We start from the raw sequence: 15,137 nt of genomic DNA, 5'->3' as shown, positions 1-15,137 counted from the left end.
TGAAAGGGAATAAGGCTAAGTGGGCTGCTGCAATCCTTTCATTTAGTTCTTGACACAATGCCACTGATTACAGTGCATTTATATTAACATCCCAAGATTGTTAAGCATAGAAACAGATTCAGTCTTGCAAGGTAACACTGTAGGCCCATAGGCCCTGAGCTTTTCCACCAACTTAATTATATTGTCAGAATGTAATATTTGAACAATTAAATATCGCTCAAATATCCACAAAAATATTTTAAAATTATGTATGTTTGTTTTTTTGTTTTTTGTGTTTTTTTTCCTGATGACGACACAGTAGTACAGTAGTTAGCACTGTTGTCTCACAGCAACAAGGTCCTGGGTTCAATTCCAGCAGTTGGAGCCTTTCTGTTTGCATGTTCTCCTTGTGTCCGCACGGGTTTTGTCCAAGTACTCTGGCTTCCTCCCACAGCCTGAAGCTGGTGGGGTTTAGTTAATCGGTCATTCTAAATTGGCCATGGATGTTTCTCTCTGTGATAACCCTGCAAAAAAACTCTCACCCCTTGGCAGTTGGGGTAGGATCCAGCTCTCTTTGACCCTGAATTGTACAAGTGGAAGAAAATGGCTGTATTATTCTTTTATGGTATCTGTTATGCAGGTTAAACTTTAAAACTATTGTTGTGGCATAATTAAAATGTATAGCGCACTGAAACACAACAAAACTATTCAGTATTGTCATTAATGTTTTGTCTGTAGTGCGATTTAACATGGATGGTGTATTATTTCTTTCTTGGCATGATTTCCGAGGTTTAAAGATGTACTTGATTTAAAATCCCTTACATGTTGATTGTTGTATCAGGGGTAGGTGTTATATAAGCTTTAGCTTCAACCTACACCTTTTTGGTTTGTTATTTAAATGAACCAAATTAAGATAAAAATGAAACTGAATGATATGAAAATCAGAAACCTGCTTTCTCTAATAATTTAAATGTCTTAATGCTGCCTTCAGTGGAACTTGTCCTCTACTGAAGGAAATTGGAAAGCTAGAGAGGTTGAGCAAATGGTCAGTGAAATCATTAATCACTTTTTTTTTTACTGCTGTCTTCTCCTCTGTTGTTTTGACCATTATATACTTTCAGACCATGATGTTTATTCATGCCTGAGTCTTGATCTCCTTGTCCTGTGCAACATACATCTCTGAATAAAAAGCAGAACACAGAGCACAAGAGATACAAAGGTCAGTCTTGCTCATTGCCTGAAAACGGTTAAAAGCTCAGAATGTTAAATAGTGAATCTGCATTACTTTGGGAAATTTTTAAGAAAATCTCTGCGTCACATTGTCTAAACATTTATAGAAAGATTATTACTGAAGGGGTTTGGGATCAGTCCGAGGGAAGGTTTTGGATGAGATTTAGCTTTCCTCGATGTATGCATGATCATGCATCATTTTGATGCCTGATCAGATTAACTGGGAGATAACTCAGGCTCACATCTGAACACAAAGTGGATTAGAAGAGAGATGGAAAAATGTTATAAAACGACCTTAAAAATATATTTATTTCTTTATAAAATCCATTTTTTTTCCTTTTCATGCATTATAACATTTAGCCAGTTTTATTGGCTTTTTTAGGTTTATAAGTTATATATGATAACTTTGTTTTCCAGTCAGAAACCAGTGTTGCATACCTACCGCTGGCAGGTTTAGCCGAAACAAGGTGTAGTTTGGTAAAACCTGTTAATGCCAGTACCAACACTGTTGCTAGGTAACTGATCAGTGTGACAGCTCATCAATCCATTTCATACCATTTAATTTTTTCCAGTGTTTATTGTTGAGTTAAGATTTTACATAACACAATCATGTCTGATGTGATTTTGTCTCAATAGTTACTCTGAGCAGTAGTTCATGAGTCTGCTTTCACAATCTCCCAAAAAATTAATTTTAAGAGGATAAAAACATTCACTTTGTGTCTTTTTTTTATGTTTACCAAACACTTGTTCCCATTTAACTATTTATGAGTTTCTCACTTAGCAAAAATTTCACTGATCATTTGCAAGCAGAAACAATCGCATATTCCAACCAAATTCTTTTAGGGTAGATATTTCAGACTTAGACCAAGATGCTGTCTAAATGATTTGCACACAACTTTTTATAAACTGGCATAACAATATTGTCCGAAGGGTTCAAAAGGTATAGTGCTAATTCATGCTATGGATACAGAGGTCCAGTAGGCAGACATGATGATTGGATTTGCCTGCTACCGTACAGTTAAAAGATCAAGGACACAGTTTTGGGGTTTGGCTGTTTGACTGTTTTGGAGCAAATGTCAGCTTTGGTGTTATGTAGTACTTGAATATATTTCTTTTCAGGAATTGTCTGGAACAGTCTGATATTTAGTTAAAGAAAACATAACCACCTCCACATCCAGATATTAGATCAGTAAGATGCATGTTTTTGTAGTTCAGAAAAAAAAACAGATCGCTTTAAGATGACAAAAACAAACATGTGCCTACCATTCACTGTACATGAGCACAGATGTTTTATTTCAGTTGTTTACGCATTCCCTAAGGCTTGCATGTATATTTATAGTTCAAAACTAAAATGCAGTATTATGCATGTTTTTGCTTTTCTAAGAAGAATGGGGTAACAGCTACACATATATCCATTACTGCTGGGCATTCCTGTGTTTGCACTGAGGATGTGATTAACATTCTCCAGCTGGGACCTTTGGATATTAAACGGGCCTCAAATGAGGTCAGGCAAAGAAACCACATTACTGCATGGAAAATATATGATGGCAAATAATGTACATTTGAAATTTGGAGCCCTAACACAGAAGGAATTAATTGAAGCAGTGGTGACATTATTAGTTTAGTTTCCATGTCTTCCTACAAGTGGCGTCTAGTTCCAAAGGAGGTAATCAATGCTATTTTGTAACAATCGATCACTATTAGTCATTTTGTTAAAACAGTTGTATGTAAAGTACAATCTTACTGCTATATATGATACAAACTAGTAAATTATTTTTGTAATATCATTAAGTGGCTGAATCATATAGAAAAGTGAAAATCTAATGTTTGTGGGCTCAAACATGATGACTAAAATAATGGCAACAAACAAAGCAACAGTGTTTGGGATTGTTCAGTGGAGGAAACTGAGGTATGCAACTAAGAATCACTGTGCACATCCATGGATTCCTTCCTTGCTACATGATCCACATTCGAGTGATCAAATTAAATGTCCAAACAATTGGATCAAGGCTTTCCTGAGCTTCCTGCTTGTGCACTTGTTTCACTCAAAGCTGAAGATCCTCTATAATGTTTTTTATTGATATTTAAATGTGAATAATGAATGCATATCATTGCTGTAAATTGAGTGTTTGTTCCCTTCAGGACTGCTCTTTTCTGGAGTAGCTTTTCCTGCACTCACACACCCCTGCGTGATATGATAGAAGTGGTAATTGGATTTCCGTCCTCACACTGAAATCCGATAGTGTTGCCAAATGCTAATCTCTTATCTACCTGTCCATCATTGCAGAACAGTATGACAAAGCAGAGATGAAGAATGCAGACTAATCTGGTAGCTGCGCTACTTCTGGAGCACATCTGCTTTTTGTCACATTGTGGAGCTCTTGTATTTGTGCACAGCTTGCCTTCTGACTGAGCACAGTTGGTATTATTTTATACAGATGCTACCTGCCAACTGATGCTCCTCTAACCTTCCCAGTAAATGAAGGATTTAACAAAACCACTGTGCTTTCTCCTCCCCGTCAAACTGCATCAGAAGATTTGCTCTGACAGACGGAGCATTGTTTACTTTGTGGTTTAGCAAATTAGCCATCATGTGTTACACAATCTCAGCTTTTTCTAAATTGAATTTAAAATGTGGATGCACATGGCCATTTCCTCAATTTTTGAGGTTGACTAATGACTTGGACATGCATTCTTTTTCCTCAGACAATTCGACGTCTTCATCTGGCAGTGTAGATTTATTACAGATTTGACATTGCCCCATTATTTAGCATCACTCCCTAGAGTTGACATAGTGGATTTGGCACAGAAGCATTAGGGACCTCAAAGATCCATTAAGACTGAAATAAGGAAGAGCCAAACACAACATCTGACAGCTTGAGCTTTTGAATTTAATTAAATGTGTCACAGGTTTCTGCCTATTTATGGTCTGAATGGAGAAACAGGACAGTATGAAACTCCTGCAAACACAGCAAGAGAATTTACCTCATTTGTCTCAAACTGTGATGAGAGAGCTGCATATTTTTGTGCAAGCATTTGAAGATTTAGCTTTAACAAGATTCTAGACTTGCAAAGTAGATGATTGGTGAGAAGATAAAGAAGATGTGGAATGACTGCTGGCTTTTCAAATCCAAGTAACAACACACTGTAACAACACACTGATCTTCAAATGTCTAAATATTAAAAATATTGTTTAGCAAATACATGTCTAATATTTGTGTTTTAAAACAACCAGAATCCAAATCCAACTAACCCAAAACTAAGTTGCTCAGATAGTAAGAAAACGGAAGACAGAATTTTTTCTGAGCATTTGCAATAAAATGAACTTCATTTTCCAACAACAGCAATTAGATTCAAGGGCAGAGCAAGTATTAGCTTCCTTTAAACAACTGAAGCAGACAGATGAAAAATGCATCAGAGGTCTAATAATCATTCATGTCTTGTTTTGCATTATGAGAACTGCTAAGTAGTGCCATTTGATAGTGAAATGAGTTGTGCTTTATCTATTTTTGTTGCATTAAGGTTGCGGATCAAAGCTAAGACATAATTAGATAAAAGTTTCCCTCAGGATGCCAATCACGCTTACACAGTCTATAAGCAGGGATGAATAAATGAACAGAACTGAATTTTAGCTAGAATGCATTTAGCCACTTAAGGCCAGATTATGTGCACCATGCATGGTTCTTAAGCTTTCAGTACTGACAAATCAAAGCCCAATGATTGTGTATTGATGGTTTCTTGACATCCATACATGATAGCCTGGCAATCTGATCCATCTTTCCGTCCTTTTGATTTCAGTCTTTCTCAAAGATTTTGAAACCATGGCTGCAGGGATTTGTTCCCATTCATCCTCAAACCCGACTGGGTCAGACACTGATGTTGGTTGATAATGCCTGGTTCACAGTCTGTCCTAATTCATTCCTCAGGGTGTGGATGTAAGGGTTCTTTCACATAATTTCCTTATGGACCATGGCGCATGGACATTGTTATGTTGAGATATGAAATGGAGTGTTCCCTAAAAGTTTGCTAGAAATTTAAGACTAAGACTAAATAAAAACAACAAATGAAAACTGTAGTTTCCAGAAGCTAGATGACTCGCCCATGGTTTCCCAGATAGCTCCTGCTAAAATGGAAGAATCAGAAGCATTGTGAGGAATTTTATAAAGAAACTCTGCTATTTGTATATTGTGGATTTTTTACTTACCCTAAATAAAATCACCAATTGTTGTCTATTTTTGGCTGTTAGCAGAAATAATGACATGGGAGAGTGAAGAAGGGTAAAGAAAAATGCTGCCGCCCTTTGGAAGTAAATGAGAAATTCACACAGATTATATTTATTGTGACTGTATAATTTATTTTGTGTATTGTTACCAGGGGTTTCCACTTCTGCTGCCAAAAAATGCTGAGGAAGGAGCTGGTGGGGTTAATTAAACATACAGGAAGTGACAGAAACAGAATAACAACTAACGCCACTAGAGACCACAGACTTCTAATTTCAGAGAACAGAACCCCTGGAAGTTTTTAGAGGTCTCTCTCTGGTGTTTAGTTTTTGTAATATATCAAGGTTCATTTCTGTGCACTCCAAGGAAGGCAGTAATGAAAGGAAAAGCCATTAGCTGTGCGCATTAGAAGCACCTCCCTACCTCTCTCACGAGAAGACAGTCATCGTGATCAGAAGTAGATAATATCTGGAGTACAAATGACAGTCTATAATTCCATGGCATCGGCCCAAAAGAGCATTTTAGCACAATTTAATATTTTATATGGCTCCTTCCTGTAATGAAAACATTACATATGAGATACAGCTGATGGAAGAGAATCACAACACAAGAAAATGTGATCAGCAGAGTGTCACAACCACCCAGAAAACAACAACAAACAGTCATCTACTCGAGTCATTAGATGTTTTGGAGGAAGTTTGTGGGTAACGCTTTTTTTCACATAAATAATTAAGTGACAGTTTGTTAATTGAAGCCACAAAGGGCACAAAAAGAAACCACCCCATCAGTTAAAATAATCACCCACCCTTTCTCTTCCTAATTTGAATGCAGTTTTATTTATTTGAGTTTTTAAAAAATTCCCCTTTGGGCACTGATGACACTGAATGAATATTGTGTCATAATTCAGTGCTCGGTAAGTAATTATAATAAAATTGTAATAGTGTTTCTGAATGGACGAAGAAGGAGGGCCCTGACAAACTCATTTAGGAAAATTGATGCAAAACAGACAGCTGCTGGCAAAGCACAGCGTCAAAATGATCTAATTACTTTCTTCCGCACATCCTCCACAATTACGGTACAGCTGCCTGCCCAAATCACTGGGTATGTTAATAGGTAAAATATCTCATGCTACAATCCCACTAACAAAGAAGTCACTGAATAATTAGACAAAACCAAGTGAAGTCCTCAGATGTTTATCTGAGTCTGTCAGGTATTTATTTTTGAGATATTATGAGTTGCTAATCGAGGTAAATTTCTTTGTTAAAATACAAAACATGCAAAAATAATGCATGCTAACATTTTTCCAACTTTACACATGTCCATTTAACCAAGAATGCCCAGTGTTTGATAAAGTAGTATGAGGATAAAGTAGAATTCAAACACCCGGTTGTGGTATTTAGTGGCATATGGGAGGACTGAGTGAAACACACATCAATACATCTTACCTGTCTCAGGCGAGTACCTGCAAGAGCCAAATTTGAGGGGAGAGGTAGGTATCAAGGCAGTATGAAAACACACACTAATGAAAATTCAATACAAAATAAATATTTATAAAAGAAATTGTATATAGATAATTCAGTAACACATAGACTCTAAATAATTGGCAATACGTGACCCCCTGAGTTCTTACAATGGTTTGCCCTAGAAGTTCTTGGGCAGATGATTGGGCTTTATTCCCTCTTTTGCCCTGCATTCCCAACCAAGGGGCAAGTACAATAGTGTCAAGTTGACCACATAGCAAAATTAGTATGGGCTGGATCTGGCCCACACAATGTGCCAACACATGGCGCACATACCGCAAAGAATGACGGCCCTTTGGTGGCCCAGATCTGGTTTGCCAGAGGTGGCCCACACATGGGCCAGCACAAGGCCAGTTACAGACCTGTGCTGGCCCATGTGTGGATTACCTCTGGCAAACCTGATGTACTTTCCTGAATTACTCAGTGCTCTATACAACATGCCACATTCTCTAGACTGAGTGCTTCCTAACTACATTCATAGACATTCACACTCTTGACATGTAGACTAGAGGAGCCAGGGATCGAACCACTAACCTTCCGTAACGCTCTACCTCCTGAGCTACAGCCACCCAGTGGCAAACATGAGTAAACCCTCACTAGGTTTTGGATTAAGTGTACGCTCACAAACCTGTCAAATCTGCATTTGAAACATTGGCTACCATAGCAGTATAGTATTGCAACATGGGAATGGGTCTTCTAACTAAAATAGGAAAATAGGAACATAAATAGTGCCATCACTGCCAGACCTGGTCCACATCTGGTTGACATACACCCCGCCATGACACCAGTCAGTCAGAAGTGCCAGCTTGATGCCGGATCTGGGTCAGACCTGTTTTCTATGAGCCTGGGCCACATAACCCAAACCACAATCGGGCCAGATGTGGCATGCCATCACATAGACAGTGCCATCATTGCCAGACCTGGCCCACATCTGGATGACATACCACTTACCATGCCAGAGGTCAGCCAGCAGTGCTGGCTTGACACCAGATCCGGGCCAGACCTGTCTGCTATGTGGGTGAGGGCAGTTCTGAAAAATAAATAAATAACAATGATAATTTCCACACAGATAGGATGGTCACCCCCTTCTGCTTCCTCTACCAACTTTAAAGGAAAAGTTGTGTTTTAAAAATACCAACTAAACAAAGCATAAAAAAACAGCAACATGTGTTTAAATGTTAATTTAGCTCGCAATACCAGCCATTCATGAAAGAATGAATAAAACTGGCCTATGCAGAACTCCAGCATATCTTGGATAACTGGGACAACAACTGTGAACCAGGCTTCATCTCCCAACATCAATTGCCATGCTGCTTAAGGGAGTAAATCCCCACAGTTATACTCTAAAATCTCATTGAAGCTAGTTCAAAAGAGTGGTAACTTTCATAGAGGTATTTTTGATGCCCACAGATTTAGAAAACTGATGTTCTGACAGTTAATAATAGCATATTGGTGATGTGAATAAACTGACAACAGCAGGCTGGAGTAACTGCCTCTGTGATATGAAGTCTACACAAAAATAATACTATGAAAAGCTCTGCACTGAAAATGAAGTTTATTTAAATTTACTATAAGTACATGTACTCGGTGCAAGAAAATGTCTTGCACTGGCTAAAAGCTACTTTGTATGTGGAAGCAATTCTTGTACCTGCCCCACTGGCTAAAAATTTAGTGGATTTTGTGTATGTGTATAGCTGGTTGGTTTGTGTTTTTATTCTTTCATTCCTATCTATTGTAAAATATCCTTTAGACTTTTTGGGGGGGTTCTTCCATACTGAAGTGAAGTAGGCAAATTTGTGCCGAAAACCTCTTCTCTGCAAAGCATACACAGATCAAATCAAATAGATTCTTCAACCTTCTTCAGAAGATTTTTGTGTTTATCTTGAGACACTCATTCATAAAATAGGCTTTGAAGGCTTTTAACATCATCATTAATTCTAAGATATACTTGAAAACACTCATCTTTCAGATCCAGTCTTTTCAGTCTCAGTGTGCATAGTTTTTAAGGATATTGGATCTATTTTAAGATTAAATCTTTCCAAAACGTCAGATGACTAAATACATTTTCATGGTGACGGTTGTAAGAGCTTACTTTCCACAAACAAGGGAAAAAATAAATCAAGGGATGACACTTTGTCATTATACACAAACATCTTTGGCGCCACATCAAAATATCAGTCGTGATGCTCTCAGGTACTTCAGTAAGAAAGGCGTGCTTAGCTCACATGCATAATTGAGTCACTGGGTTAGATGAAAGACGGATATGCTGTTGTGTACGATGAGAAGCCGGAAAATAAAGATTCTCTTTGGCTGAGCCCTAATGTGAAAGGAAATGGACTGCCACTTATCGTGTGTGTACTGTTATGGATGTCTTGTTTCTTGTGCTTAGCCTGTCTCTCTGTTGCTTGTGTGGATCCATGATGGTCAAAAGGTTAAGAGAGTGGATTTATAAAAAGATTGTTCAATTCATATACTTAAGGAGCTAACCAGACTTAATCCACCTGCACGCCATTTTGCCCTCTATCCCAGATCATCTGAAATTGAAAAATAATAACAAAAAGTCAGATTTTGTACTTTAGAAGTCCAGCATACTCCTTGATGGATATAAATAAACTCTCACATTCCTTTGACTGTGACCTGAAATATCTTCCATAATGGCAGTACGTCTTTGGTGATCACAGTTTTGTACCGCTACCAGGTAAATTTGGGGCTTTTCTTCCACAAATAGCATTTTGATGTTGTGACATCTTGACCATGAGAGAACAAGTCTGCTCTTTTAAGGTAAGAATGTGCAAGTATTCTTCATTTTTCTTAACTCCATCCTGAAAAGTTTTCATTTGATCCCAAAACTGCTTCACAGCTGCATCTTGCCCACCAGCTCAACATAATCTGTCTGTGTAATGCTGTAAAATGGATTTTGGAGGCAAGTTAAACAGACAGCTAGTTGAATAAAACTCTCAGTAGCATCACTTTGAAAAAGCTGCATTTCCTTTTTTGTCTATATTTCTTCTTCAGATGACAGTAGATTGTGTGGGTTACTTTGGTTGCAGATCCATGCACATACACACATACAGTACTATGCAACTGTTTTGATCCACCTCTCATATCTTCATATTTCTATTGAGCTTGAAAGTCACTATTTGGTATGATTGCTTTCGTTCTTCAACGCAGTCTGATGCATAGAAGGTGAATGAGTACCTGGGGTTAAGCATTGAAAACAACAGCCAGTGTACAAAAGAGGTGTAGAAGAGAGTACAGGTGTGTGGAGATATTGGGGCGATTTCTTAAGAGACGAATAGCAGCAAGAGTGAAAGGTGAGGTTTATGGTGTTTTAGTGAAACCTGGCATGATGTTCAGTTTGGAGACAGTAGCACTAAAAAAGGCAGAGCTGAAGATTTTCTGAGATATTTCATTGGGAGTGACCAGAATGGGCAAGATGAGAAATGAGTACAGAGGAACAGCTCAGGGGGAGGGGTTTGGAGACAAAGTTAGGGAGGGAATGTTGAGCTAGTTTGGACATGTGCATGGCGGGAGAAGTGGATATATTGAACAAAGGTAGAATATAAAGCAGGGGTCTCAAACTTAAATGAGCTGTGGGCCACTGCTGGCACTGTCATCTCATGTGAGGGTCACTTTAGTGTTCAAGTAGCACAAAAAAAACAAACAAACAAAAGAACAAACAGGAAAACACCCACAAATACTTCCAAAAAATTAGTGAGGGGTTTTTTCAAATATATTCTATAACAAGACAAAACTGCAAATGTGAACGCAGTTTTTTTTCTCACTTTTCACTAACTGAAACCTTTCATTGAACTACCAAATAATGTACAGTAAGACATTGGTACTCTCTTGCTGGCCAGACACGTGGCAGCACTTCTGCTACAATTTTGTTCATATTTAACAAAATAAAAATGCAGACACACGTGTACACATTAGTTTTTGACTGCTAGTGAAAATTGTTTTCTTTACAAATCACTGAACTAACACAGTCATTCCCTCAACATGTTTGTACTCTCTGCTCATATTGCCTTCATATTAAATAATTTTTTGCTTTTTAATGAATTTATTTTAACATTGCACTCATCAACAAAGAAATCCTCCCTAACAAAAAAAAGTAATTTCAAGGGCCAAATTGCATTATATTTTTTCACGTCAATATGCGGGCCGCAAGTAGGGGTGACATGGGCTGCAAGCGGCCCCCGGGCCGCAAGTTTGAGACCCCTGATATAGAGCTACTAAGCAGCAGAAGAGGAAGACCACAGAGAAGAATTGTGGATACAATGAAGGAGCACATGCAAAGGGTTGGTGTGATGGAGGAGGATTCTACAGGGTCCGATGGAAGCAGATAATCTACTCTGGCTTGAACTCTGTTAGACAAGGTTTCTTGTAATTTCTTAAACTTTTTAGATTTTATAACAGGGTCGTTTTAAGTTAAATGAGTTTTCAGAACATTTTCTGCTTGACCATCTCAGATTTCCATAAAGATTTTATAATACAACATTTGAACATATAATAAGTGATGTGAAATTATATCTATATGTACAAGAAAAAAAAAACAGATGTCCATTTGGTGTTACTGACCTGAGCTCTTGTCTCTTCTCTGTAAATAACGCAAGTGTTGAGGGAGAGTGCTTGAGAGTTCACAGGTTAGCTTGCCTTGCTTGCCATGGCAAATACATTCATCTGAAAATGTTGAGGTTTGGACTGAAGGACTGAAGATACGTAAAAAGCAGTCAATGGTCAAATAAAAACTTTTTAAAGGTTTTAAAATTACAAAATAAAAAACTTCTCTGTTAACCTGTTAATGTTGACTTTACATGTTGTTTGTGGCTAATGGTGAAAGAAAATTCATTCGGAATATACCAATCTTAAAAACACAAATGTGTCATGGTCCTGAGTCTGCCGACTCAGTGTTTTGTGTTTCTTTATGCTTTTGTTTATTCTGAGTATGTATTCTGTTATGATTTGCCATTTGTTAGGTTTCTGTTCTGTGCCCGCCCTGGTCCCACTCCTATGTTCTGTCTGTCTATGGTGTCACACTGTCTGTTTGTGAATCTGTCTGTTTAGTTCAGTGTCTTGTCTGGTTCTCTGTGTCTGAGTTTCCTGTTTTATTCTGAAGGTCCCCGTCTCATGTGAGTGTGTTCAAGTTTACGTTTCCCCTGTCCCGTCAGCTCTGATTTCTCCCAGGTGTGTTGCCCTCCTGTCTCTCATCCCCTGATTACTGCCGTGTGTATTTAAGCCCTGTGTGTTCTCCTGCCTGTTGCCGGTCTGTGTTCCATGGTGTTTCGTTCCTCTCGCTGCCCCGCACCCAGTTTCGTATGTTCTCAGGTTTGTTATTTAGTTTTCCCAGTTTAGGTTTCTTTAGTTACTTGTCATCCCTCACTGCCTGTTTGCTACTACACGACCTTGTAAATAAATGTCACTCGAATCATCAGTCATCGCCTGCATTTTGGGTCCTCCTTTCCTCCAACACCACACGGCTCGCCTCGGCAGCCGTGACAAAATGTGCAGTTTTGTTCAAACTCACGCTGATCAGTAACAAAAAAAAGTCGTAGGCATATTTGGCTTCCAGTTATTACTCTAAACCAGGGGTGTCAAACTCAAATACACAGTGGGCCAAAATTCAAAACTGGAACAAAGTCGCGGGCTAACGTTAATATTTATTGAAATATATTTATTCCTCCAGATATAAGAATGAATCTTTTCTTATGGACTCAAACACATTTTGCTGAAAAACTGAATATGGAACAAGCAAAGCTTAATACTAAACAATATATATATTAGCTGTATAATACCAGTAGGCCAGCTCTAATAGTAATTTGGTATGGCTTCGCGGGCCAAATGTAATTAGGCTGCGGGCCAAATTTGGCCCGCGGGCCAGAGTTTGACACCTATGCTCTAAACAGTTCTTCTTCTGGTGCTGAAGGATTATACAACACACAGCATAACTACTAATAATAATAATTTGCTTTACAAATTTTGATTTATTTGGATTTTCTTCTAAAATCATTTAATGCTAATGGAAATTTTCTCTAGCAAGTTGCACCTTGACCACAGACTTTTAGTAGCATTCAGCAAGCTTCTGGCATAATTTTGGTTGGATGTTTGACTGCTATTCTAGGGAAGAAGTGAGTTAATGCAGTTCAGAATAATGCTTTGTTTGCACAGATCCAACCTCTAAATACAGTCCACGCATTTTCAATATGTTTGTGGTCAAAACTTTGTAAAGGCCATTCTAAAAGCTCAGAAAAAGCTTTTATATCTGTTTGGGGTTACTGCCTTGCTGAAACAACAAATTATGTCCAAGTTTGAACCGACAGTTTAAGGTTATGCTGGAAAATTAATCTGCCTCTAAAGTGGAGGTTATTGCATCCACTCTGTTCTACTGCAGCAAAGAAACAAAGCCCCAGAGCAAGATGCTACCACAGATGCTTAACAGTTTGTTTAGAGTTGAATGGCTAACCTTTAACCATCCAAACATACCTCTTGTTGTTGTAGCAACTCAATCTTTAGCCCATCTGGCCATCCAGCATTCCTCCAGAAGCCTTCCTTTTCTTTCACTTGAGTTTTGAGAGACTATTTTTTTGAACAGGAGTTTCTCAGTTCTTGATGATGTAAGTCTAACTTGATAATAAGCAGTGACAATTATATCTCATGCACAGTCATTATTGGATTGTTTCTAACCATCCTAACGTATTTCTTCTGTGACAGCTTGGGGAAGTGGCTACACCACCCTGCAAACTGTGCTGTTGTACAGTTGTTTGAACTGAAATCTACAGTTGCTGAGAGTTGTCCACAAGAGATCCTTAACCTGTAAATTCAGTGTACATCACTGATGTTCTTTGCAATTACCTCCTTGAACTATCCCACAGAACATTGTGTTGGTCCAATGAGTTGAATAAGGGACTAGTCCACTGAGTTTTTGAAGTAATACTGATCACTCGTGATCACTAACAAGTAGATAACAGGCCTTGACAACTTATAAGACATTAAAGATGAATAGAAAATCTAGATGGCAGCACACCAGTGGATTTTGAGTCTGTCAGCTCATTCCTACTTATATTTTCATTGTTAAAGCTGACCAAAATTACCAAAATTTAAAGTTAAAACCCACTGCATGTGCCCATGTCATTCAAGTTTCTTTTAATTGGCTGCTGTCAAATCCTGTAACAGATCCAAGGCCCTGAATTTTCATTTCAAGTATTAAGAAAAACAAATGGAATTCAAATGATCACATTTTGTCAATTAAAAAAAGATCTGAAAGAGCCACAAATGGAAATGAATGAACTACAGATTTAAGCCTTTTTTAATGAGTGTGCAGTGTGTGCTGAAGAATCGCACATTGTAAATCCTCATTAGGAAAGTGTCCTCTCTCCTCTGCCTGCAATATTTCTTCTTCAGAAGCTGATTTAGTTGCTTGACCTGAACTAATTAGTGACACCTTTACTGCTGTGTAGTTGTGTCTCTTTGTATACTCTAATACTAGGCTTCTTAAATGCCACGGTAAATCAAGTATCAGCTGAGAAAACCCACAAAGAACGGTATGGTATTTGTAAGGAAAAAAAAAAGCCTGCAATGCACGTCATCAAGACCTATACTATAGATGAAGCTTCTTAATTGTTTTCAGCTGGGTGTTTATTGGATATCACGGGAATGAGGACAGAATGAGTTAACTGTTAACAATTAGAATGTCTGCTTTTATATATACAGTTTCCTCACGAAGCCTAAACTAAGATATGTGCTTCAGTGTGATAGTAATCAGGCTATCTGCATAGTTCAGGTAGCCTTAATAAGTGGCTAATGGCACCATCCAGCTTTGTTCAGAAGAGCACAACACTCCCAAACAGGAAGAGCAGCAAAGCAGAAGGCATCTAAAAACACCCCCATTACATAAAATGGGATTTATTCTCTGTATGAACAAAGTCGGTAAAGCAAACATTTTGCTGACTGCAGGATGCACAGCATTAAACACTGTCCCATTAAGTTACATATTTTCACTGGTGCTGTGAGACATAAAACTACCAAAATAAAACACTAAACTGAAGTTCAATTCTAAGCTCCATCATAACATAATATTTTTACAATTATTTTTTTAAAGATAATACATTCACAAATATATTTCATGTTGCGTATTTTAGATCAGATAAATATTGACTTAAAATATATTTTTAAAAAGCTTATTCTGTAG

Source organism: Oreochromis niloticus, linkage group LG7, assembly GCF_001858045.2.
Source record: "Oreochromis niloticus isolate F11D_XX linkage group LG7, O_niloticus_UMD_NMBU, whole genome shotgun sequence".
NCBI lineage: Eukaryota > Metazoa > Chordata > Actinopteri > Cichliformes > Cichlidae > Oreochromis > Oreochromis niloticus.
The sequence above is the reverse complement of the archived record's forward strand: the minus strand, read 5'-3'. Positions refer to the sequence as shown.